The sequence below is a fragment of the Chrysemys picta genome, chromosome 22, assembly GCF_011386835.1.
Source record: "Chrysemys picta bellii isolate R12L10 chromosome 22, ASM1138683v2, whole genome shotgun sequence".
Classification (NCBI taxonomy): domain Eukaryota; kingdom Metazoa; phylum Chordata; order Testudines; family Emydidae; genus Chrysemys; species Chrysemys picta.
In genome coordinates, this window is record NC_088812.1 from 20,584,093 (window position 1) to 20,609,380 (window position 25,288).

Below are 25,288 nucleotides of genomic sequence, written 5' to 3' on the forward strand. Positions count from 1 at the left end.
CTCCCAGATGGGGCCAGGGACGAGGGGTTTGGGGTGCAGGGGTATGGGAGGGGATTCTGATCTGGGGCACGGGGTTGGAGTGCAGGCTTCAGCCAGGTGGTGCTTACCTCAAGCGACTCCCAGTTGGCGGCAGAGCAGGGCTAAGGCAGGCTCCCTGCCCTGACTCCAAATAGCTCCCAGAAGCAGCTGGTGTGTCCGGCTTCTACATGCAGGAGCTGGGGGCTCTTTGCACTGCCACACACCCTCAAGCGCCACCCCCCACACCTCCCATTGGCTGTGGTTCCTGGCCAATGGGAGTTGTGGAGCCAGTTCTGGTGGGTGGGAGCAGCACGCTGAGCTTCCCTGATTGCCCCTCCACCTAGGGGTCACAGGGACATGAGGGCCGGTTCCGGGAGCCATGTGGACTCAGGGCAGGGAGCCTGCCTTAGCCCCGCTGTGCCACTGACTGGACTTTCATTGGTGTTGACCGGAGCCGCCAGGGTCCCTTTTTGACCGAGCGTTCTAGTCAAAAATCGGATGCCTGGCAACCCTATGCAGCCCTCATGACAGCAGAGAAGAGCTTGATGTGTGACATCTAGAGCAGTGGTCTCCAAACTTTTGATCACGCACGCAGGGCCGGTGCTACCATTAAGGCGAACTAGGTGGTTGCCTAGGGCACCAAGATTTGGGGGCACCAAAAAGCGGTGCCCCCAATTTTTTTTTTTTTTTTTTTTTTTTTTTTTTTTTAAAAACAGCGTTCCTCCCCGAGCATGTGATCACCACTCCACTTCTCCCCCCTCCCAGGCTTGCAGCGCCAATCAGCTGATTGGCACCACAAGCCTGGGAGAGGAGAAGAATTAGAGCAGGGGCGGCGTGCTCAGGGAGGAGGCGGAGCAGAGGTGAGCTGGGATGGGGAGCTGCCGCACGGCACCCCGGGCTGGGGAAGGGGGGTGCCTCAGGGCGGGGGGGAGCTGCCGCAGGGCTCCCCACCCCAGCTCACCTCTGCTACGCCCCCTCCCCGAGCATGCCATCGCTGCTCCACTTCTCCTGCCTCCCTGGCACCACAAGCCTAGGAGGGGAGGAGAATTAGAGCAAGGGCGGTGTGCTCGGGGAGGAGGTGGAGCAGAGGTGAGCTGGGATGGGGAGCTGCCGCAGGGCTGGGGTGGGGCGGCGCGCAAGGTGGAAAAAAGCACGCTCCTCCTTCCGTGCACCTCCAAGGATCCTCTTGCACACCCCACTTTGGAGACCACTGCTGTAGAGCTTAATTATAAATGAGAGCTGATATTTGTACCCGAGGCCACTAGCTGAGGTTTTAAGCAATGCCAGTTGTCACAAAGCCTTGTCATCAAATCGCAAGTGTTGGCAACCCTGTTATCCAGGGACAGTCTTGAGTCAGGGGGTGGGTCTCAATCGGGTTAACACAAGAGTTCGCTCAGTGATATTGAAAAGCCACGTCAAGGCACTGTCTAGTGTGTTTGGAGGCATGTTAGTGGCTTATGCAGGCTGTGTCTGGGCCTCACCCGACCCTGTCTGCACAAAAGCTGCCCCTGGACGGGTTAGCTCAGCAGGAGGCTGATAAATGTCAATGGCACACGTTCACACGACACCACTTGAACCAGTGTATTTGGATCAGTAAGGTAGGGTTACCATATTTAAAAAAAAAAAAAAGAGGACGCTCCACCAGGCCCTGCCCCCCCACCCTTTCCCACCCCCAGCCCCGCCCCAACTCCGCCCCTTCCCCAAAGTCCCCACCCTAATTCCCCCTCCTCCCTCCCAACCACGTGAAAAGGGCTGCCCAAGCACTACCGGCTTCACGGTTTGCCGGGCAGCCTCCAGACCCTGCGCCCCCGGCCGGCGCTTCCCCCGTGCAGCTGGAGCCCGGGAGGGGAAGCGCCCAGTTGGGGGCACAGGGTCTGGAGGCTGCCCGGCAAACCGTGAAGCCAGTAGCGCTTGGGCTTCGGGCAGCCCCCATGCCTCCGGACCCTGCGCCCTCGGCTGGGCACTTCCCCTCCCGGGCTCCAGCTGCTCTGCTCCTCCCCTGACTCTTCGGCTCTGTTTAAGAGCCCAGCTGCTGGTGCGCTACCAGCTTCGGGCAGCCCCCTTGCCTCCGGACCCCAGCCGCCGGAGCAGAGCAGCTGGAACCCGGCAGGGCAAGTGCCCGGCTGGCGGCTGGAGGCAAGGGGGCTGTCCGAAGCCGGTAGCGCTCGGGCAGCTTGGCTCTTAAACAGAGCCAAAGAGTCCGGGGAGGAGCAGAGCAGCCGCAGGAGGGGAAGTGCCCGGCCAGTATTTTCCCAGACATGTTCGGCTTTTTGGCAATTCCCCCCGGACGGGGGTTTGATTACCAAAAAGCCGGACATGTCCAGGAAAAACCGGACATATGGTAACCCTACAGTAAGGAGAGTGGTGCACTGTGGGTATAGTCCAGCGTTCTCCACTCCCCCTGCAGGCTCCCTGACTTAGCTGAATGTGATTCAAAGCCACAGCTTTCTACCCAGCCTGGCCTGGCCCTAGAGGAATGCCACACTGATGGGAGGGGAGTTTACTTCAATTCATTCTGTCCTTGCTGTCCCCTACTTCATGCACAGAGGACCTCAGGCCAAGAATTTTTATGATCTGGGTGCCCAGACTGGCTAATCAGTTTCAAGGCAAGCAGCCAACAATTTGGGGGGGGGGGGGGCAGGGCGTGCACAGAAATCACAACACACGCAAACGCCACTGAAATTCCTGGGAACTGCAGACGGCCACCGGAATTCATTCTGGCCCAGAATCTGCAAGATTCAAAAGAGGGAGCAGATATTTAAGTGGGTAAGAAGATCCAGAGTTCATTAATGCCAACAAATTATGGAAGGATATTAAAACTCCTGTTTGGGGACTTAACCCAATTTAACTAATAGGGATCAGCAGCCAGGGGGAGGGGTAAGGTCACCCCCACACCTGCTGCTGCAGGGCTCACTTCTTACACTTTCCTCTGAAGCAGTTGGAGACCAGATAATGGACACTATAAACCTCCAACTGTCTAATCACAAATGCAAACACCCTTGCCCCACCCCTTCCCTGAGGTCCCGCCCCTTCTCCAAGGTCCCCGCACCCTCCATCCCCCTCCCCCCATAGCTCGTTCTCCCCCACCCTCACTTACTTTCACAAGAAAGAAGCAGGAGGGTGGGGTGCAAGCTCTGGGCTGGGGCCGAGGGGTTCAGAATGGGGGAGGGGGCTCTGGGCTGAGCCTGAGGCAGGGGATTGGGGTACAGGAGGGGGTCTGGGCTCCAGCCACACGGCACTTACCTCGGTCGGCGCAGCGGGGCTAAGGCAGGATCCCTACCTGCCCTGGCCCTACACCACTCCTAGAACGGCTGGCATGTCCCTGAGGGTGGAGGGGGGGGGGGCAGGTGTGCAGGGGTCTCCGTGCACTGCCCATGCCCTGAGCACTGACTCCACAGCTCCCATTGGACGGGAACGGCAGCCAATGGGAGCTGTGGGGACCGAGCCTGTCTTAGCCCCACTGCTTCACCACCTGGGAGCCGCCAGAGTTAAGCGGGGCAAAGGATCTGTGTGCTGCCCCCTCTATGTACCACTCCCGGAAGCAGCCAGCACATCCCTGTGGCCCCTGGGAGGGGGGCACCACACACTTCCCCTGCCTGCAGGCACCACCCCACCCCCAGCTCCCATTGGCTATAGTTCTCAACCAATGGGAGCTGTGGAGTCAGTGCTCAGGGTGCAGGCAGCCCAGACAGGCCTAGCCCCATAGGCGCTGACTCTGTGGGTGCTCCAGGGCTGGAGCACCCACAGGGAAAAATTAGCGGGTGCTCTGCTCCCACCTGCAGCCAAGCTCCCTGCCCCACCCCTCCCCTGAGCATGTCGCTCCTCCACCTACTTCCCAGCTCTTGCCACTGCCAAAGCAAGCTCTGGGACGGAGGGAGGGAGGAGCGGGAACATGGCGTGCTCAGGGGAGGAGGCGATGCCAGGGCAGGGATTTGGGAAAGGAGTCGGCATAGGGGCAGGGAGGGGGCGGAGTTGGGGTAAGGACTTTGGGGAAGGGGTTGGAATGGGGGCGGGGCAGGGGTGGAGTCAGAATCGGGCCAGAGGCAGAGGGCAGGTTGAGCACCCACCAGTGTGAGCAGATGTCAGTACCCGTGCCTGGCCCCACCCCAGGGGCTGCAGGGACGTTCTGGCCGCTTCTGGGAACGGCACAGAGCCAGGGCAGGCAGTGAGCCTGCCTTAGCACTGCTGCGCTGCTGGACTTTTAGGACCTAAAATCTCCCAGTTTGGCTTCAGTAGCCTCTGGGAGATAGAGCCCAATTCCGGGAGACTCCCAGCCCGACCGGGAGGGTTGGCATCCTAGATCTCCAGTCTGAGCAAGTCTGACAGGCCCCTCCTGTTCCTAGGACCAGTGACGAAGATCCAACCATTTCTACCGATAGGGCCCCAAACCCATATTCAGCCACTTCCCTTTAGCTCTCCAGCTGTGAGCGTCTAAGTTGTGTTCACTGCGAAGAGAAGGCAGGTGTTTTTACACAGCATGCTGAACTCAGCGCAAGACTGGAATGGAGACAGGGCCCCCTAGACCAGTGGTCTCCAAACATTTTTGATTGCGCACCCCTATCAGTTAAAAAAAAAAATCACGCACCCCCTGCCACGCCGGCTCTACCATTTTTGCTGAAGCAAAAAAAAAAAAAAGCGTCATCCGGACTCTGGCCTGACAAGGAAAGAAAAGAAAAAGCGCTCCTCCTGCCACGCACCCCCAAGGATCCTCATGCGCACCCCACTTTGGAGACCACTGCTCTAGACATAGCTAGGCAGGGTCAGTCAGAGCTGTTGGGGGATTTTGCCAAGGAGACATGTTGGAAAATGCAGATTTGTCCAATCTGAAGTGTCGCAGAAATAGATCAGGTTTGATGAAACTTTGGTTGGGAAGGTTTCTCAGGCCCAGGATGGACTCTTCCCCACCCCCAAACATAGTCCAGTGGGTAGGACGCTCTTGGGACATGGGAGACCTGCTCTGCTTGATTCGGAGCATAGGCCTGACGCTGGGTGTCCCACATCCTAGGCCCTGCCTCTCTTCCCTGTTTTCAGGACTCTTCCCTGTTTTCAGGAAAGTCGGTCATTTTTGTTTTGATGTGGAATAAAAACAAAGCCCAAATCCTCCCGTGTTCCCACACTAGGACTGGCTGGAAAATAAAAATTCCATAAAGTCAAATCTCGAGATATGAGAGGTTAGGAATTACTTATCCCTTGTCTCCTAGGATTTCACATAAAATTGGCAACTTTTCCCCCTGCTCCTGAGCAAAGATGAATCTTGAGCCTTCAGCCTCAGATCATTGAGTTGGGGGTGGAAGGGAGGAGGTTTAAAAACACACATCTTCTCAGATTCACACTTCCCCCAGTTGGAGTGTGACAATCCCTCATAGTACAAGGTCGGACGCTACCAGCACTAAAACATCCTTGGAATGTCTAAGTATTCTAGATGACAATTTCCTAACTCACATACTAAAAACTATTTCTCTGTGCTAATTTTTCCCCTACTCACACCTTCTTGTCAACTGTTTGAAATGGGCCATTCTGATTATCACTACAAAAGATTTTTTCCTCCTGCCCACCTTAATTGGTCTCGTTAGACTTGGTATGGCGACCCCCATTTTTCCATGTTGTGTGCGCGCGTGTGTATACACACACACACACACACACACACACCCCTTCCTACTGTATTTTCCACTGCATGCATCTGATGAAGTGGGTTTTAGCCCACGAAAACTTATGCCCAAATAGATTTGTTAGTCTCCAAGGTGCCACAAGTACTTCTCGTTCTTTTTGCTAACTCACAGTGTTGTATCCAACCCAGGGGACTTCTCTATTAGACCTTGTCCTGACAAATAAAGAGAAACTGATGACACAAATAAAAGTTACATGGTAGCTTAGATACGAGTGATCATGGTAGCTTAGATACGAGTGATCATGATTTCATTGCATTCATAACGTGCAGGCAGAATAAAGTCCAGACCAGTGATATATATATACACACACATACACATGGTGTTTTAGGAGGGCCATTTCAGAAAGCTGAAACCAATTTGAGCCAAAATCAGCTGGGAGGAAGAATTTAATCAGAAAAATAAGAATCATAATTGGGAATGTAAAACACTACTAGATTCCCCAAAAAGCCACAGTAGAGGAAGGAGGCCACATTGATTAGGGAGAAAAACAAACAAACCTGGTTTAGAAGGCAGCCATAAAAATATAAAATGGAAAAAAAAAAAAGAGGGAAGTTGATAACTATAAATAAGAACAGGTTTCAGAGTAGCAGCCGTGTTAGTCTGTATCCGCAAAAAGAAGAACAGGAGTACTTGTGGCACCTTAGAGACTAACAAATTTATTAGAGCATAAGCTTTCGTGGACTACAGCCCACTTCTTCGGATGCATAAGAAGTGGGCTGTAGTCCACGAAAGCTTATGCTGTAATAAATTTGTTAGTCTCTAAGGTGCCACAAGTACTCCTGTTCTTTTTATAAATAAGAAATCAGGAATTGTAGAAAACTGGTAAGGGAAGCAAAGGGATGCAAGGATAAATCTATGGTTAGAGTTAAGGACAATAAGGAGGGTGTTTTTTGTTTCTTTGTTTTTTTTAAAGTATATTAGGAACCAAAAGTATCCTAAACAAGTGTATTGGTCCATTGCTAGATGCAAATAGTATAAATAAGAATAATAATGCAGAAAAGGCTGAAGTGTCCAATAGATATTTCTGTTCTGTTTCCCCAAGTAGAAGTGATGTGGTCATCACATAGGATAACACTCTTTCCAGTCCACTAGTATCTCTCAGGAGGATGTTAGACAGCAGTTACTGAAGTCAGACATTTTAAAAATCAGCAGGTCTGAATAATTTGCATCCAAGAATTTTGAAAGAGCTGGCTGAGGAGCTCACTGGACTGTGAACGTTGATTTTCAATAAACCTCAGAGCTCTGGGAAGAAAGCGGATGTTGTGCCAATATTTAAAAAGGGTAAATGGGATCACCTGAGTAATTATAGGCCTGTCAGTCTGACATTGATCCCAGGCAAGATAATGGAGTGGCTGATATGGGACTTGATTAATAAAGAACTAAAGGAAGGTAATGTAATTAGTGCCAGGCAACATGAGTTTGACAGGATCCATTCCCCATAAACTAAGTTGATATCTTTTGTTGATGACGGCAGTAGTGTTGGTGGAACATGGAAGGCATTTGATTTGGTACCATATGTCATTCTGATCAATCCACTGAATGAGTGCCACATCAATTTCATAATATTCTCGTTTTTAAAAAGCTGGCTAACAGATTGTCTCAAAGGGTAGCCGAGAATGGGAAATGAGCATCAAACAGGTGTGTTTCTAGTGGGGGCTGCAGGAACGGTGTCTTGGCCCTACACTACTTAAAATTTTTAATCAATGAGCTGGGGGGAGGGGAAGGCATCACTGATGACTCACAGATTGGAGGTGTGGTCAGTGAGGAGGAGGACAGGTCACTGATACAGAGCGATCACTTGGTAAACTGGGTGCAAGCAAAGAATCTGCGTTTTAATCTGGCTAAAAGTAAAGACATCTAGGGCCAGCCTTACAGGGTGGGGGACTCTATCCTGGGAAGCAGTGACTGAAAATGACTTGGGGGTGGGGACAGCTCATCAGCTGAATGCGAGCTCCCAGCATGCTGAGGCCAAAAGGCCTAATGAGATCCTGGGATGCATAAACAGGGAAATCTTGAATAGAAGCAGAGGTTATTTTACCTGTGTTTGACACTGGTGGGACCATTGCTGGGACCCCGTGACACAGATGCAGTAATACCCTGGGGGACAGAAGATCATTGTCTTACGAATGTTTAAATACCAGGGAGGGTTTGTCCGTACTTCCTTGGGGGAGGCAGAACACACGCAGCTCTCCGGGAGCTAAGAACAGTGAGGTGGGGGCGAAGCAATTTCACTCAGCTTGTAACGCCTCCCCAGAGCTACCCCCACCGGGGAGAGGCTCACATATACTGCTTCAAACTGGATTCTGCAGGGACCAAAAGACAGAACAGCCTGAATCCAGGCTGACTTCCAGTAAACAGGCAGGATCTCTCGTCCATGGAGAGCACACCCCCCCCCCCCCCCCCCTGGTCCTTAGGGAGGTGTTGGAAGAATTTTAGTCTATGGAGGCCCCATAAGACTCTGCGTGCTTGTTTGGAGCTAAAGCTGTGGTGAGCTTGTAAGCACAAGAAAGAGCCCGGTGTGGGATCTGAAGGAATAATCCCCAACCAGAGACCCTGTGGGAGTGAGTGAGTGCTCTCTGGTGAGCTTATTAGCATTCATGTAGGTTCTTGTATTGGCTTAAACTCATTTTCTCCAACACCCATCAGGGATGGTCTGGGTTTACTGGGCCCTGCCTCAGCGCAGAACACTGGACTTAGCTTTGAGTCCCTTCCTGCCTGGCATGTCTGATGCTTTTACCTTCAGAATACAACGTGCTTGCTTAGAAATAGCTGAGTGGTGACTTAACTGTGTCAATTATGCAGTTAACTGTCTGGGAAGAGAGAGACAATAAGGCTGTTTAGGCTGCCTGTCTTTTGTGGAGGAGGTTACAGTCTAGTCAGGCTGCTGGGCAATTCTGCAATAGGCCAGTCAGAAGGGATGGGATGTCCACCCAGGACAGGTCGTGAGCCTGAAACTGAGCGGGTGCCCTTCCTGGACCCTAGAGGGGGAAATATAGGTGCAGTTGCATTGAATTGGGGCATGCTGCATCCAGTGCTGGTGAGCACAATGCATGAAGGGGATTGACAAATCAGAGAGGTCGAGAAGAGCTAGAAGAACGATTAAAGGATCAGAAAACATGGCTTAGGCTCAAGGAACTCAATCACTGTATCTGCTTAGTTAAGAGAAGGGGGAGGTGACTTGATGACAGTCTGCAAGTACCCACACAGGGAACAAGTGATAACGGGCTGTTCAATCTAGCAGCGCAAGATCTAACCAGATCCAATTCAGGCTGGAAATAAAGCACAAGATTCTGCACAGGGAGGGTAATTTTCCCCTGGAACAATTTACCAGGCTCATGGTGGATTCTCCAGCACTGACCATTTTTAAGTCAAGTTTGGATGTTTTTCTGAACACACTGCTCTAGCAGGGCTGGCCCTAGGGGGGGTACGGGGCCTGGGACATAGGCATCAGGCTTCTAATCTGCCAGGGGTGCTCCCCTGGCCCTGCCCCCACTCCAAACCTTCCCCCAAGGCCCCACCCCTGCCCCACCTCCCCCCGCCCAGTTCTGCCCCCATCCCCCTAACGCGCTGCACCCTTGTTCCCCTCCCCCCCAGTACCTCCTGATGCCACAAAACATCTGATCCACAGCAGGCACTGAGCGGGAGGCGGAGGAGCAGATTGGCGGGACCTGCCGGCGGGAAGGAGAGAGGTTCTGGTAGGGGGATTCCTCCTCTCACACCCCCCAGCCGCTCGCCTCCCCGTTCACCTCCTCACCCTGCTCGCTTGCCCGCCCGCCTCACCTCCCCGCCCAATGCACAGGGTGGTCACCCCAATTCACCATACCCAAGGGATGGCTCTGGCTCTAGGCATGGTTTGGGGGCAGTTCTCCAGCCTGTGGCATATAGGAAGTCCGACTAGCCAATCACAGCGATCCCTTCGGGCCTTGGAATTAGGCTTTTTACAAGCAAAATGTAACCCCCTTGAGCGGTCGCTGAGTCAGCACAACGGGGGGTGGGATAGCAGTAGCCTGCAGGGGGAGAAGAGAGTTCTGAGGTTCCTTTGCCAACTGCAAGGAACTCGGATATTTTCTAACCTCCAGGAAGGAGCTCTGCCCCCCTCCCCTCCCCGAGATGCCTCGGCAGGCCGAACACGGGTGGCTTTTTTAATTATTGTAGGATACACACTGCTGGCTCTTGCCTTAATCTGCTGCCCATTGAAAAGAGCTTGGCCTGCTCTATCCTGCTTTTGTACTGGTATAACTATGTGGGCTGAGGCTGGGTGATTTTTAACATTTATATCAGTACAACCCCTAGTGTTGACAATTATACTGGTATAAAGATGTCAGTGCTGCCTAGTGGCTACAGCACTGCACTGGGACCGGAGTCCTGGGTTCTATTCCCCACTTGGCAACCTCAGCCAAGTCACTTCTGCTTTCCTCAGTTTCCCCACCTGAAAAATGGGTCTAGTGACACTGACCCCAAAGCACTTTGCAAAGGAGACCTACTGATGAAAAGCTCTAGGGATTATTATTCCAACATGGTTTACTCCCCTTCCTGTACAGTATAACTATCAGTATAAGCACCTCTAAACAGATATAACTGCATCCACCCTAGGGCTTTATCTAAGCACAAGATGTGTAGTCAAAGCAGTGCAATCCTTAATCTCTAGATAGCTTGGGGATTTATTTTACTACAGTAGCTGAGCGTCTCAATCTGGAAGGTATTTACTCCTACAGTAAAGGGTTATTATCCCCATTGTACTAGTGGGGAAACTGAGGCACCAAAGGGCTCCCCCAAAGGTCACACACAAAGGCTATAGCAGATGTGGCATGTCAGGCCAGGTCTTCTGAGTCCCAGGCTAGCGCTCTAACCATTGCACTATGCTTCCTCTCTGCTACCGGGCTCTCTGCAGCCCCAGTCTACGTAGCTGTGTCACACGGGGTGACAGATTAGAGCCAAGAGCCCATTCTGCCAGCACAGGGACCTCTGAGTCAGCCCAATGGAGCATGTGGGGGGTCCACACACACACACACACACACACCCAGGAGAGGGGCCTCTGCCTTTGTGTCAGAGGAAGGAGCGGAGTCTGGGAAGGGCTCCAGGCCAGTGCTGGTCACAGGCACAAATTGTCACTAATTAAACATTACATAAACCCCACCCCCAAGCCACAGAGCAGCCTCACATGCCCTCTGTGCTGGCTCAGCAGCCTGATGCCAAGAGCCACTCAGAGGCTGTTCCTAGTGAGCGCAAGGTCCTCCTGTTTGTAGCCCCCTCTCCCCCCCCGCCCACCATGCCTTACCCTGCCCTGGAGGAGACCCCACCACGCTACGGAACTGGGGGGGGTTGTATCCATGGCTCATGCAAAGGCCAACACCGGGCTATGTGCAACATTACCCTCTACTGGCTACAATGAGGACTGGTCAATTGTGTGCCACAGCCCCTGCACTGCTGATGGAGATTTCCTGCAGCCCAAGTGCGCTGGGCTTTAGGAGCGGGAGAGTTCTTGCCCCGCTGATGCCATGAAGTTGCGAGCAGCCATGACGCAGTGGGGTGGGAGAGCTCATGAACCACAATCTGTCTACACACACACACACACAGGCTGGGAGAAAGAGGCACATTCACAGCACCACAGGAAGAGCCGCAGCGGCTGGGTGGAAAGAGGGAAAGGAGATTCCTCGGGAGCAGCTCACGTCTCAGTCCGAATGTTGCTACAGACTGACCCATGCACAGATCTAGCAGCCCTCCCCTCCCCCTATGCCCAGAGATCTCTGCTTGTGCAGAGGGGAGAATAGATGTGTGCTAGTGCCCCAGTGCACCCCCCCTGCCCCAAGCAGAGACCTAGTCACCCTGTCAATCCCTACCCCCAAATCCAGTTAAAGGCTCCAACAGCACTTCTGGTGGCTTAAGGACACAGGGATTTAACTGCAACATCCCTTCCCAGAGCATGCTGGGAAGGATGAGAGAAGTTCAGGTGGCATAGCATCCCTGCACAGCTGGCCTGGGAGTCTGCCCCAGAGAGTGCACTACACGGGTCACAGCAGCCTCTGCCGGTCATATGAGCCACCAAGGAACCTACATGGGTCTGATGATCCCATTTGCTCACCACTGCCCTGTGCTACCTGGAAGCAAAGTTGTTCTGCTGTGTGTCATAGGCCTTGTACTGCTGAGGGAGGTTCCCCATGCTTGGGGCAACCAGCAGTGGTGGTGCTTGTGGGGCAGGAAGGGAAAATCAGAGTTGAGCCCCTACTGGGGGAGTTGCAAGTATTTAGTGGAGGGAATCCAAGACTTCCCCCACAAACTCCAAATGGGGTGCAGTGCCCGGGGAGCTGCCTCCAGGGAGAAGGCATTTGCCCCCACACCCTCCTCCTATGGCCAGTAGCTGCTCCTGTTCTGGTGACCAATAGCCCCAGAGGCATCAATTCTGCTGTCCCCTCCAGGCCGGCATGAGGTGCCCTCCCACCCACAGAGCTGCAGATCCTTGCACCTGGGGTCACGGGTGCAACCCAGTGGTACATTATGGACAAATACAGAGGCCTAGTGCCTGCCCCAGCTACCCCTGCAAAGCCAGGAGAACCAGCCCACAGGCTCCAGCTACTAGAGCAAGAGCAGCTCTCCTATGGCTGGTAGCAGCAGTAGGTCCCTTGTGCTCTGGGCAAAGCCTCCAGTCTATAGGGTCTATTCATCCCTAGATCTCAAAGCTCTGGCAGAGATGAGCCCTGTTTAACCATAGCTGGGGAAATGGAGGCACAGAAAGATGAAGCAACCTGGCCCAAGGCCCTACAGCAGGAGCAGTGGCCAAACCACATTCAGAACCCCAGAGTCCTGACTCCCAGCCCTGCCCCCTGCCCCCTTCCCCCATGCTCTAGCCAATAAACCCCCCTCCCCTCCCAGAGCAGGGTGTAGGACCAAGGAGTCCCAGCTTCCAGGCCTCTTCCTCTTCCCACTGCCCTATGCTGGCCCCACTCTGAAAACAGATCTGGCTCCAGTATGGCCTGGCTGGGAGCAAGTCAATAGACCCCAGACCCTGTTAGCCTAGCCCACTCCTCCCCCCAGCTCAGTGCTGGGAGGCACCATATGGCTAACAATAGGGCCCCTTAACCAGCTCAGTGGCTTTATTAACTGTCTGAGTTTAGAGGAAGTTAATCAGACCCAGAGGCCTGTGGGGAGGGGGCTACACCAGCTGGACAGTCCCCCCCACCACAACCCCCCAGACCCCAGTCTGCCAGTCACTCCCTCCCCAGCTGGACCCAGAGGGCAGAAGACCCACTGCTTTCCCCACCGACAGGGAGCTAAGCAGCAATAAGCCACACTGAGATCCTGGCAAGGTTTGATTAGAGAGGGCAGATATCAGCCACCGGCCCACACTGAGATCAGGACCAGCTCCTGGGGGCTCTGTGCCGAGTGCTAAGCCTGCCACAGCTGCGTCTTTCCGAGCCACCGTGGCAGGAGGACTCACACCTAGCGAAGGGCCAGAAGCAAAACCTACATTCAGCCAGGGAGCTCTGTTTTGTCAGTTTCAGGAGTCTGGCGATTTGCTTTGTAAACAGGGCCGGCTCCAGTCACCAGCTTGTCAAGCAGGTGCTTGGGGCGGCCGCTCCAGAGAGGGGCGGCACGTCCAGGTATTGGGCGGCAATTTGGCGGACGGTCCCTCACTCCGCCTGGGAGCGAAGGACCTCCCGCCAAATTGCCGCCGATCAGGATTGTGGCTTTTTTTTTTGGGCTGCTTGGGGCGGCCAAAACGCTGGAGCTGGCCCTGTTTGTAAAGCAGCCCCCACCCAGGCCCCTTTAAAACACGGAGAGACCAGCATCCCGCAGGTCATGCTCATGCCTACTGCACGGAAATGCACGAGCAGCCAGAGTGCACAGGGAACAGTTCCCACAAGTGGAGATGGCGGCTTCCCTGCCCATTGGTCTAGCTTCCTTAGCATGTCCAGGCCCTACCTTACAGCTCTGAGCCCCAGTCATTCTGCTCCCCGAGCTCCCCCCACCCCACTCCTCAAGATGGCAGCTGCCCTCTTTGTTTATTTCCCTCTCCCTGTGGTTTAAAGATGCCGGAGGTTGCTAGTGATTAACTCCTCATTAGGTGCAGCAATCAGCATCTTTAAAGCTCAGACACAGACGGCGCTCTGCCAGGCCAGCCAGGGGCGGGCCAAGAGCCTGATCCCATTTCAGGGGAAGCTAAGTAGTGTTGCATAGCCGTACCCCCAGTTCTTCACCCCACCTCCAAAGCTGCAGATCCCCGCAGATCCAGAGTTTGCAAGGCAGCACCAAGCTAGAGAAAGGACAGGGCCGCGGCTGAGGCACTGGGATTCAGGAGATCAGGGTTCAAATCCCAGCTCTGCCACTGACTGGCTGGGTGACCTTGGGCAAGTCACAGCAGCTCTGTGCTTCAGTTTCCCCACTTTAAGCCAAGGTGGATGAGAATACTTCTTTCATCCTATTTGAATAGTGAACTTTTGGGGGCAGGGACCCTCTCATATTGTATCTGTGCGGGGCCTAGTACAGTGAAGCCTGGATTCAAAATGGTCAGTGATGGAGAATCCCACCACGACCCACAGTAAATTGTTCCAATGACTAATTGCCCTGACAGTTAGAAACATACACCCAGTTTCCAGTCTAAATTGGTCTTGTCTTGCTTTAGCTTCCAGCCATTGGATCGTGTTAGATCTTGGCCTGCTAGATTGAAGAGCCCAGTATCAAATGTTTGTTCCCCCATGTAGGTACTTCTAGATTAATCACTTCACCCTTCAACGGCGGCCAACCTAGGGCAGAACCATGTCCCTGGGGTCAGGATGGATCTGCATCTATGTAGATATATGGGAGAGCAGAAAGTGTTAAATACCCTCCTTCCTCCAAGAGGAATTCCCAATCCTGCCTCTTTGAAGATGGAGAATTCTTCCCCTCCCAGGTCTAAATGCCACCAGGCCAGCTTCAGACATAGATCAGAACATCAGTTTGCAGAGGGTTTGGCTCAGACCCCATTGACACCAGCACACTCCACGCCTCTGACACTGTATCAGCAGTATTGCCTAGAGCAACTAATTTCCAAAGACCATGGGTTCTATTCCTTGCTCTGTCACTGACCTGCTGAATGACCTTGAGCATGTGTGAAAGTCTGTACCCCTCTTTTATAGAACTATGATAGATCTTGTACAGAGTATGCCTTGTGAGGTATCATTTGAAAACTCATAATTTGCTGATCATTATTGTCCTGGTGAAAAGTGCAGCAACACTGTATGCAAAGTTATAAGTCTACTGTATGATGTTACTAAGCCATATTCCAAATCTGGAGACCAGTCACAAACAGTTCCCCAAAGACAAAAGGCTAGCCCATACCACAGCCAGATGTCAACAAAATCAAATGGACCATTACCTGACTAAGTGGCTATTCTTTGGCAGGAAAAAGGATGTGGGCGAAAATCTACACCTTGACAAAGGAACACTGGGGGGTTTCCTGTCCACACAGATGGTCTCTTGAACCTCAGCTGGAGAGGATTCTCAAAGAAGAGAAATGTATAAAAAGAACACCCCAAATTCTCTCTCCCCCTTCATCTCTACCCACAGCCTCAATAACACCTGAAGAACAAAGAACAGCGTTGGACTGGGGGAAGGATCCTGTCTGAAAGACTGAGCCAGTAAGACTGTTGGAGCATGCAGTGAGAGACTGAATTCACTTAGCTTGTTAAGTTAGGCATGAGTTGTGTTTTACTTTCATTTTCTTGTAACCAATTCTGACTTTCATGCCTCATTACTAGTAATCACTTAAAATCTTTCTGTGATTAATACATTTGTTTCATTGTTTTATCTAAACGAGTGTTTGGATTGGAGTGTTTGGGAAACTCCATCTGGGATAACAGGATTTGCACATATCACCTTTTATTAACAACATGACGGACTTTATACAAGCTTGTATTGTCAAGGAGGGTGCTGAGCAGTGCAAGATGCACATTTCTGGGGGAAGTCTGGGACTGGGGGTTTGCTGGTGTTGCCCTGCAGCATAATTCACAAGTGGCTGCCTAGAGCCCACATGCAGTACAACTGGAAGCAATGCACATGCAAGAGGCTGTGTGTGAGCAGACCAGGAGTGGCTACTCTCAGCGAAGCAGTGTTGGAGAATTGAGGGGACACAGCTGTCCATTGGTCTGGATTGTACCCTGGTGATGTCCCAGCATGCCCCTTTAGGCCTCAGTTTCCCCACCTGTAGAGTTGAGATAATGAGACTGGCCATTTTAAAGCCCTTTGAGATCTACTGATGACAAGAACTATAAAAGTGGAGTTAACTTTAGTAAAGCATTAGCTCTACTAGGACTTTCTGGTTCTGTAGGGGGTCTTTTGAAAGGATACTCAGGGCATTCCTGGTGTGCTCTGACTTCAGCAAGTGAAACCCAGCGAAGACAAGTGCAGAGTACTACACCTAGAGAAGCAGAATCAAGAGCACGGTTACACACTGGGAAGTAACGGGCTGGCAGTGGTACTGCAGAAGAGGATCTGGGGGTTAGAGTGGATCACAAATTGGACACAAGCTGACAATGACATGGCTGTGAAGAAGCCAGATATTCTGGGGTTCATCCACAGAACCTGTGCACACAGCAAACAGGAGGTAACTGTCCCCCTCTACTCAGCACTGCTGAGGCCTCACCTGGAGAACGGCATCCAACTTTGGGTGTCCCGCTTTAAGAAAGATGTGGACAAACTGGAGACAGTCCAGAGGAGAGCAGTGGAAAAAAAAAAGTTGTAAAAGCTTTAGCAAACCTAAGCTGTATGAGGAAAGGTTGAAAGAACTGGACATGTTTAGTTTAGAGAAGAGAAGGCTGAGAGAGGGGAGAACTCATAACAGTATTCAAATACATTAAGGGCTGTTATAAAGAAGACAGTGATCAATTATTCTTCAAGTCTACTGAGGGAAGGGCGAGAAGAAACCAGCTTAATAAACAGCAAGAGAGAGATGTAGCTTAGATATTAGGAAACATTATCCTCGCCGCTAGGAAGTGAAGTATTGGAACAGGGGACCAAGGGAGGTTGTGGAGTCCCCATCACTGGAGGGTTTTAAGAAGAGTTTGGACAAACACCTGTCAGGGATGGTCCAGGTTTCCTTGGCCCTGCCTCAGCACTGGGGGCTGGACTAGATGGCATTAGAGGTTCCTTCCAACCCTCCATTTCTATGAACTAGAAAAATCTGCATGTGCATCACTGCCCATTAGTGGACAGACTCAGAACAATGTGTCCTAAGCCCTATGCTGCAGACCACAGAAGGGTGATTTGCCTCCAGCTCAGTGGCCAGACGTTTCAGAGCAGGGGTTCTGTTCGTGAAACCCCAAGCGGCGCTTTCACAAAGGGACCCATGACACAGCTTGGCTCTAGCATGTAGCTCCATTTCTGCTGTGCCTTCCAGCCTAAAATACTTTTGGAGATGCAGCCAGCTCTGGGGCATAGCGCAGCTGTAGCTGCTTTTAACACCACGTTTCAGAGAGGAAGTGAAGACGATTGCATTTGCAGGTGGAGAAAGGAGAGGAAGGGGAAGATTGGGGAGGCAGAACGGAAACGGCTCAAGTTGGAATGTGGCCAGGACATCGCAGGATCTTGAAATGGGTCAGGATCTCTGCTGAATGAATCAGTGTTTTCCTGGCAGAGACTTTCCAAGCAAGTCAGAATCCTGCTGTTACTAACACGCTGCCAGTTGAGCTCCTACACACGGGGGAGGGAATTGGTACTTTCAGAAACTTGCTGAAGCAAGATCTTCCCTGGAAGCTTGTGCTAACACCCCACCTTCCCCATCTGTTTGCTGTCTCCACCTGCAGACTCAGCTTATAAACTCTTTGGGACAGAGACCATAGTCATTCTATGGACAGCATCAAGCACAATGCAGCTCTGATCCCTGTAGCACCCCTGTGCACCTTAGTGATAGCTTGCGAGCTACCTCACAACACAGGAATCCTGCTGCTCAACCCCCCTGCTCTACCCACTACACCCCACTAGCTAGAGTTTATGAAGTTGAGCATAGGACTCTTCATTCACAATATCTCTCTCCCCCCACCTTTTCCGGATCCCGGGTCTCCCCCCTGCAACCAGTGACCCCAGACCTCACTCAAGCCCTGCAGAAAGACACCACTCTCCACCCCACGTCCCAGTCCCAGTCCCCCCGAAGAGACATCTGCAGCCAACATGCCTCAGCCTCTCAGGGCAGCCATAAGGGGCTGCCGCCTCCCAGCTGAAGCGTCAGGAGACACCAGCCCTTCCGCCCGGCTGTTTGGATCCAATGTGAGCCCAGAGGGGGTTTGGGGAAGGGAACCCAGCTTGCCAGTCACAGCTCTGTACAGCTGTCTGCATTCCCATGGAAACACCATGCTTTGGGCACACAGACCTGCTATTGGACTGGCCTTGTGCAAACACAGACCATCTGGAGTGAGCCGCGTCATACAGCTCACACCCCAGGTACGGGCTGCCTGGGCACTGCCCACTCCAGGCCTCCACACACCCTTTGCCCCCACGTACAGCAGCTGTGAGACCTTTGCACAGAGCTTCTGCCCCACTCCCCACAGCACCCCCTGCTGGGAGAGGCTGGGGAAGTGGGAGCTCCCCCCCAAAGCCAGAGTTAGAGAGGATTAAACAAGATCTGTGCCTTTCTTCTCTTTCCGAAGGCCTTCTAGGCCAGTGCATTTCAGAGGCAGAGTCCAGGCTTAGTGCCTGCTTCTCCACTTGGAATAAAGGGGGCCCGGCCCCTTTAAGAACTCTCTATCCCAGCCCTTGTTTGCATAAGAATGGCCCCAGCTGGGGGGGGGTGGTGAAATCCATTGAGAAGGGGAAACAAACAAAGAAAACATCCCTGGATCAGAGCTGAGCGGGGCAGCTGCTGCCAGATGGGAGCTGCTCCCCATGCGCCAATCCATCCTCCACACCGTGTCATGAAGCCCAGTCCTAGAGCCAGCCCCACATATCCATCTCCATCCCAAGGGTTGCATCTCATCAACATCTGCTCAGGCTGCTGCCACCCAAAAGAGACACCCCTCTCCCAGGCTATTGCTACAAACTGACTGGTGTTTCCTGCAGCAGTGACCTCTGCTGGCTGGAATCTGAACTGCATAGCCAGGTGTCAGACGGCCTATACTGCTAACAACTCATGATTATTTCCCATTAGCAAAATGCCTGCTGTTTAAGAATGGGAGGATCATACTTCTATCCTCCCATGGATGCCATTGAGTCACAAGCACAGCACAGGGGAAGGCTTAGGAGTTGCTCCACGGATTCATGGCTTTGCTTTGTCCTGGGAGAACAGCAGTAGTAGTGCTCTGCCCCCATCCTCCTCAGCAAAGTGAGCTTTCCCCAGCCCTCCCAAACACCAATGTCAGCCAGCGAGAAAGCCCCGAGACTCCTTCGTTCCACCCCACCCCCAAACACTCCCATTTAAGTCTCTGCATGGCACGTTCATGCAAGACACTCCCCCACCCCCCTCCAGTAATAGAACCCAGGAATCCTGGCTCTCTAGCCTCACCCTGATCTAATCCACTAGACCCTGCTCCCTGCCCAGAGACCAAGAATCCTGCTGCCCCCAGCTTCAAGCCACTAGATCCCCCCCACCCTGCTACTCCAAGCTCTGGGAGAACCCTGGAAATGCTGGCATGGGTCAATATTCCCCTGCTGATCCTCAGCAGCATCTCACATCCTCCTGGGAGCTTTGACTAGGCAAATATCCTGCCAGATTGTTTTGTTTATTCAAATAACCACAGTGACACTGCTGAGCTGTCTCTCCCGCACTTCAGATTGTGTGCTGGACACGCACCTGAACTCCCAGGGAGCAGCCCCTTGCCCAGGCACCTGGCCTGCTGGGGAAAGGTACTCAATGATCCCTGAGAAGCCATCTCAGCTGCAGTTAGCAGGGAGAGGGGTGAACCCCTGAACAGCCTACCTAGGGCCAAGGCAGATGCTCCCCTCACTGCAAGTTTTTACATCAAGATTGGATGCTTTCCTAGAAGGTCTGCTCCAGCCCCCGCAAAGGCCAGGGAAGGCCTGTGGCCTGGGTTAGAGGCCACACTAGAAGATCCCCAGGGTACGTCTCCACCACATTCTGGACCCTGCCAGCCCGTGTCAGACTCCGCCCAGTGGGGCTCATGCCAGATTATTGTACGTGGCTCAGAGGGTCAGTGTTTGGCCACTCCTGGTGTAGACTGTGCTTTGAAGTTGCAGCTCGGGCTCTGAAGGCTGGGGAGGGAGCTTCTCAGCTGAGCACATGGCAGGAGACTCTGTTCTGTCTGGGGTGAGCCCCCTGTAAACATGCTCAGGTTCCTGGTGCTCCCCCCCTCCCCCATCATCAGGGGATCTCCAAACACCTCCCAAAGCAGGTCAGTGTCATTCACCCCCTTTTTACAGATGGGGAAACTGAGGTACAGAGGGGGAGAGATTTGCCCAGGGCAAGCCAGTGGCAAAGCCAGGGCTAGAACCCAGACTGCAGCAGCTGCCTTCTCCTGAGACACTGGTTTCCAGTTGACGGGGGAGCAGTTTTAGGCCACATGCGTCTCTAGTGAGGTTGATTGACCCAGATGTTCCCAAAGGCTTGCTAGCAACCCAGCCTGCACTACCTAGTATCACCACTGGGGGTCCCCCTAAATCCCAGCCTGAGCATGCATGGGAGTGGCTGCTGTCTACACTAAGCAGCTGACTGGGCAAGTGGAGCAGAGGGAGAGGATTGGTGACTACACCTGGGTGGCTGGGACAGAGATGCAAAAGCCGGCCAGGCAGGTTCTAGAGCCGGCAGAGTGCCTCCCAGCTCTGCTCCCACACGTGGCTGTTCCGAGCAGCATCGGGCGTGCCGATTCTGACACACCAAGGGGAACCAAGAGAGCCCCAGATCCAGCACACCCTGCTCGGAGAAGGGGCCTGCTCTGACTCAGCACTGTAGGGCTGCTGTGCAGTTTAAGGGGGCAGGCAGCCTCTCCCCCATGCACTGGGGCCTGGCATCTCAGCCACTCTAGAGAGTGGTCAGGCCTGGGCAGCATCGGGTACAGCCATTGCACCATGCTGGGGGAAGCCTCAGACCCAGCAGGGACTTGGATATGGGGCAGGTGCAGCAGACATGCCCTAGAGAGGGGCAGCAGAGAGGAGCCCCACCACACCTGGAAGCAGCTCAGCAGTTTCTCCTCTAGCTCACAGCTCCCCTTTCAGATGGGGAAAGCCCCACCCCACTGCAATGAAGGGGTCAGTCCCCACCTCTTGCAGGATGGTTTGGAAGGGGAGCCCGGATGCAACCCAAGGTGTGGCCCACTCCAGACAAGAGTCATCATAGGATGAAGTTGTTCCCATTCGGGTTGGGAGGAGGGGATCATTCCCACCCCACCAACAAACCTAGTTCTAGACCAGGCAAACAGCTGTAAATCACAACACTGAAGAGCATCAAGTGCCTGAAGATGCCAGGGGATGGTGTGGAGGCAGAGCAAGGGGGTCTCCTGTCCCCCTCCCCCACACACCTGCCTCCAGCTACTGCTGTTCCCCTATGTGCTGGCAATAGAACCCAGGCATTCTGCCACACCACCCCCAGAGGTGGCTGCATCTCAAGACCTAGACCATGCTGGGAAATATTTAGTTTCTGGCCCTATGCAGCTGGTAAGTCCCCTCCCCCCCCCCAGGACCGGGTGGGGGGAAAGCACCATAATGTGTCAGCCTATGGTATTCTAGGCAGCTCCCCCACCCAATGATTGCATGGAAGGTGGGGGAGGAGAAGAGATGCTAGTCTTGGAGATCCCTGTGTAACCACAAGTTGGATAGAAGTTGACCAATGGTGGGATAAGTTTCCATGCACACCCCCATAGGAGCTGAATCTTGATCTGGAGTGACCCCTAACCCTGGCGCAGGGGGGGAAGGTGCTGTCTGACACACACCCTGCTGCCACCAGCTAGATCCCACCTAATCCCCAGCCCGTCCAGCAGGTTCCAGAATGTCAGACTGTCCGGAGGCCAGTGGCCCAGGGCCAGACATTCCTGCATTTACTGTGGGCTCCCAACGCCCCCTCCCCCCCAGGGGCAGAATGTGCCCAACAGATCAGGATATACCAGCCATGCAGGGGCTGGAGACACCAGCTCCTCTTGCTCCCCAGGCGCCGCTGCTCAGAGACACAGGCTTTGAGCAAGAGCCCTTCACATCAGGAGCCCTACAAGAGGGCAGCTTCCCTGGCATCCAGGGACACAATGTGTGTGTGGGGGGAGGGAAGACCTGTCTCAAAACAGGACCTTTCTCAGTCTCTCTCTCAGCAGCAGGGTTGAAATTAAACAATCCCATTCCAACCTGGCAGCTACTCCCTTAAACCAATCAATAAGCTAATTATTCATGGATCAGCCAATTAGTTTATCAACTGGATGTAATCCACTGACAGAATCCAGGGTGGAGCATCTCTTACTCATCCCAGCAGAGAGATACCAAGACCCTTGTGAATTCACAGAGCAAGATGAGTTAGGCAATTCCCCTCCCCCCAAAGAGGAGCATTTGTCCCAAATGCAATGACCAGACATTGGAGACCACAGCAGGGGGGAGAATCCCCTTCTGTACTTAAAACAGTGATGACGTGCAATGAGGATTTGCTACCGCTCTAATTTAATCCAACTACCTACAACCCCAGCCAGCCCACACAGCGATTTTAAGACCAGAAGGGGCTATTGGACATTTACGCAGCCCTCCTGTCTAACCAGACCAGAGAAGGTCACCCAGTTACCCTTGTATTCAGCCCAGTGAATGCACAACTTTAACCAAGGGCTCCGCTACATGAGGTAGGTTAAAGATGGTGCATCTCAGATGTTAATTTAAAACCAGTTTAGTTAGTGTGTTCCCATGGGCCTTCACCAGGTGATTTGTTTCACAGTCGCTCGGGACTGTGTAACCAGGCAGTTGGGTGTGTGTGACTTTTTAAAGTCATCTCATATCAGCATAACCCCTAGTGTAGCTGCAGTTATACATTCACTGATGCTGGTCTGGCTTATTCCCGCTCCCCTATGGAAATAGCTTGACCAACTGTGGAAGTACCACAGATACTGGACATTAGGTTCCCTGGCACAGACTCTGTGGGGAGTTAAGCAACAAAAGGGTCTGGGACCTCATTTCTAAAACAGACAGGAGGAATAGCTCAGTGGTTTGAGCATTGGCCTGCTAAACCCAGGGTTGAGAGTTCAATCCTTGAGGGGGCCATTTAGGGAACTGGGGTAAAAAAATCTGTCTGGGGATTGGTCCTGCTTTGAGCAGGGGGTTGGATTAGATGACCTCCTGAGGTTCCTTCCAACCCTAATATTCTATGAACTCAGCTGATCTGTTCAGCATCCAGCGAGAGGATGCAGAGTTTGGAACCCAATGGGAGGAAGAGCAGGTTACGGGACACAATAGAGGCACCCTGGGAACTATTTAGAAAACAGATTATGGGATGGAACTAAGAATTGTGGGAACATAACACCCCCAGCTCCCACAAATTCTACGAGAAGAGCAGATATCCCACAATGCACTACAAAATGCATTGGGACACCTACCCAACAGGGCAGGTCTGTCTTCTGCAGACATGGCCTTTCACAGCAAGGTTGCATGGCCCCAGCCAAGCACACACCTGTTCCAGGATCATTGTCACACTGGCAAAAGTGCTACTGGTAACGTTCGGGGGTGTAGATGTGGCATAAGGCACCTTTATAGCAGTATAACTGCAACCCCACTGCCGGGGCGGGGCAGAGGGTGCCCAACCATTTTAAGGCCTGGTCTACACTTAAAAATGAGATGGACCCAGGTACATCACTCAGAGCTGGGGAAAGTTTTGCACCCTGTGCAACATAGTTAGGTCAACCTAGCCCACCCTGGAAACATAGCTGCCATGTCTTGGAAAGGGGGGGTTAATTACATCAATGGAAAAAATCCCATCCCTTGATGAAGGAAGCAGCTACGCTACCGTGGTCCAGCTGCAGCACCCTAGCTGTGCAGCTGTAATGTAGACATGCCCTGTGTCACTGCCAACCCAGGTAGAGCATCTTATTTAGATTTAGTTTAAGCCTGTTGCCTTGGGACACTTCGCTGGTGGGAGCTGTGTCCACACTAGGAGGGTCAGCCCTGGATGGCTCTTCCAAGCACCTCTCCTAGCCAAGGTTCCACACCCCACCCACCAGGGTTGGCAGTGAGGAGTTTAAAATTCACCCCTTGAGTTAAAGGTAGTACAATTTTCTCCTGGAAAGAGCCCCAGGAGGGGTTAAGCCAGAGCCACTTTGGGTGTGGATTTACCCCAGCTCAGGCCTGCCAGGCCCATCCCCTAAGCCTTCACACCAGTAAACAGCCACAGGCAGTGCGCACCTGCCCCCCCCCCCCCCCCCATCATCCATCGCATTAGTGACCCAAACCTCCCTTGCAAATCCCATTCCCACCCCCGGGCCTCTCTGATGAGCAGAGTAGCAGCCCCAAGGAGACCTAGGAACCCCCACCCAGCCCCGATATCAGTCAGCTGTCAGGAACCCACAGGGCATGACTCCCTGAGCCATCCGTGGTGCACAGGGATCGTAAAATATACAGGACCCCATTGCCAAAGGGGCTCAGAGCAGTAGGTGACACTTACAGCCCTATCGCCCCACCCCCGCCTCCCACCCACGGCCAGCTCCAGCCAGACACAGCTGGGGGGGGGGGTGGAGGAGAGAAGAGAGAAAGCGAGGTGGGTCAGATCGCCTCGGCTAACAAAGGCGTTGGCTCCCCCCCAAGCCCAGCTGGGAGATTTGCACCTGCTGGGCTATTAACATTCACACCCGGCTGCATCCAAACAAACCTTCCCCCAGCTCCGCTCCAGCCGGGAACCTGGGGGGGGGGGGGGCGGAGAGAGTGAACCCGGGGCTGGGGTATTGGGGGGGGGGCGCGCAGAGAGAGCCCGGGGAATAGGGAGGGGGCAGAGATAACTGGAGCTGGGGAATGGGGGGGGGTTGTGTGTGCAAAGAGATAGCCGGGGCTAGGAAATGGGGGTGCAAAGAGATAGCCGGGGCTAGGAAATGGGGGGGGAGGGAAGAGAGAGCCCGGGGAATAGGGAGAGGCCAGAGATAGCGGGGGGGAGGGGGGGAAGGGAGCAGAGAGAACTGGGGAATTGGGGTGGGGTATGCAGAGAGAGCCCAGGGAATGGGGGTGGGAGGCAGCTAAAGCCAGCGGGGCCGCAGGGAAGGGGCCGCCCGGCTGTTACCTGCTGCGATCTGCGGGGAACCGCCTCTCGCCACCTGCTGCAGCCCCGCTCCGAACCCGGCTTTGTCTGGCAGCGCGGGGGGCGGTGGCTGCTCCGGGCCGGGCGTGCGGTGCCGAGCAGCGCCCCAGCCCAACTGGGTGAGGAGGGGAGCGGGCGGGGAGGACACACACCGCCCCCCCCACCCCGCTCAATTAGCTTGTTAGCCAATGGCAGCGCAGGCTGGGGTTTAAAGCGATGATGTCACCCACTCCCCACCCCCAGGGGCTGGTCAATTGTCTTCGCTAGCCAGCGGGTGCTGCTGCTTTGTGCCCCTGCGCCGGGCAGCTGGTTACCGGATCGATGGGCCAGGGAGGGGAGCGGGCGTGTAACCATTTCACTGCCAGGGCTCCCTATCCTGTCCCCACACACAAACCTCTGTCTGTCTGTCCTTCCCCGTCCCGCCTTTGTCTATCCATCC

The 25,288-nt window shown here is 53.6% G+C and overlaps 1 protein-coding gene across 3 annotated transcripts in view; it reads right to left on the reverse strand.

Moving 5' to 3' along the window:
* PRR36 (proline rich 36) overlaps positions 1-25,031 on the reverse strand; it is a 41,235-nt gene extending 16,204 nt beyond the window's left edge. The window contains exons 1-2 of one of the 3 annotated variants that reach the window (XM_065575484.1): positions 24,832-25,031; positions 9,285-9,355 (exon numbers count right to left, since the gene is read on the reverse strand). The gene's annotated coding sequence lies outside the window, so the exon portion shown is untranslated. The remainder of the gene's footprint in view (positions 1-9,284; positions 9,356-24,831) is intronic. The other 2 variants (XM_065575483.1, XM_065575485.1) reach the window with 2 other exon arrangements.
* Positions 25,032-25,288: the final 257 nt, after the last annotated feature.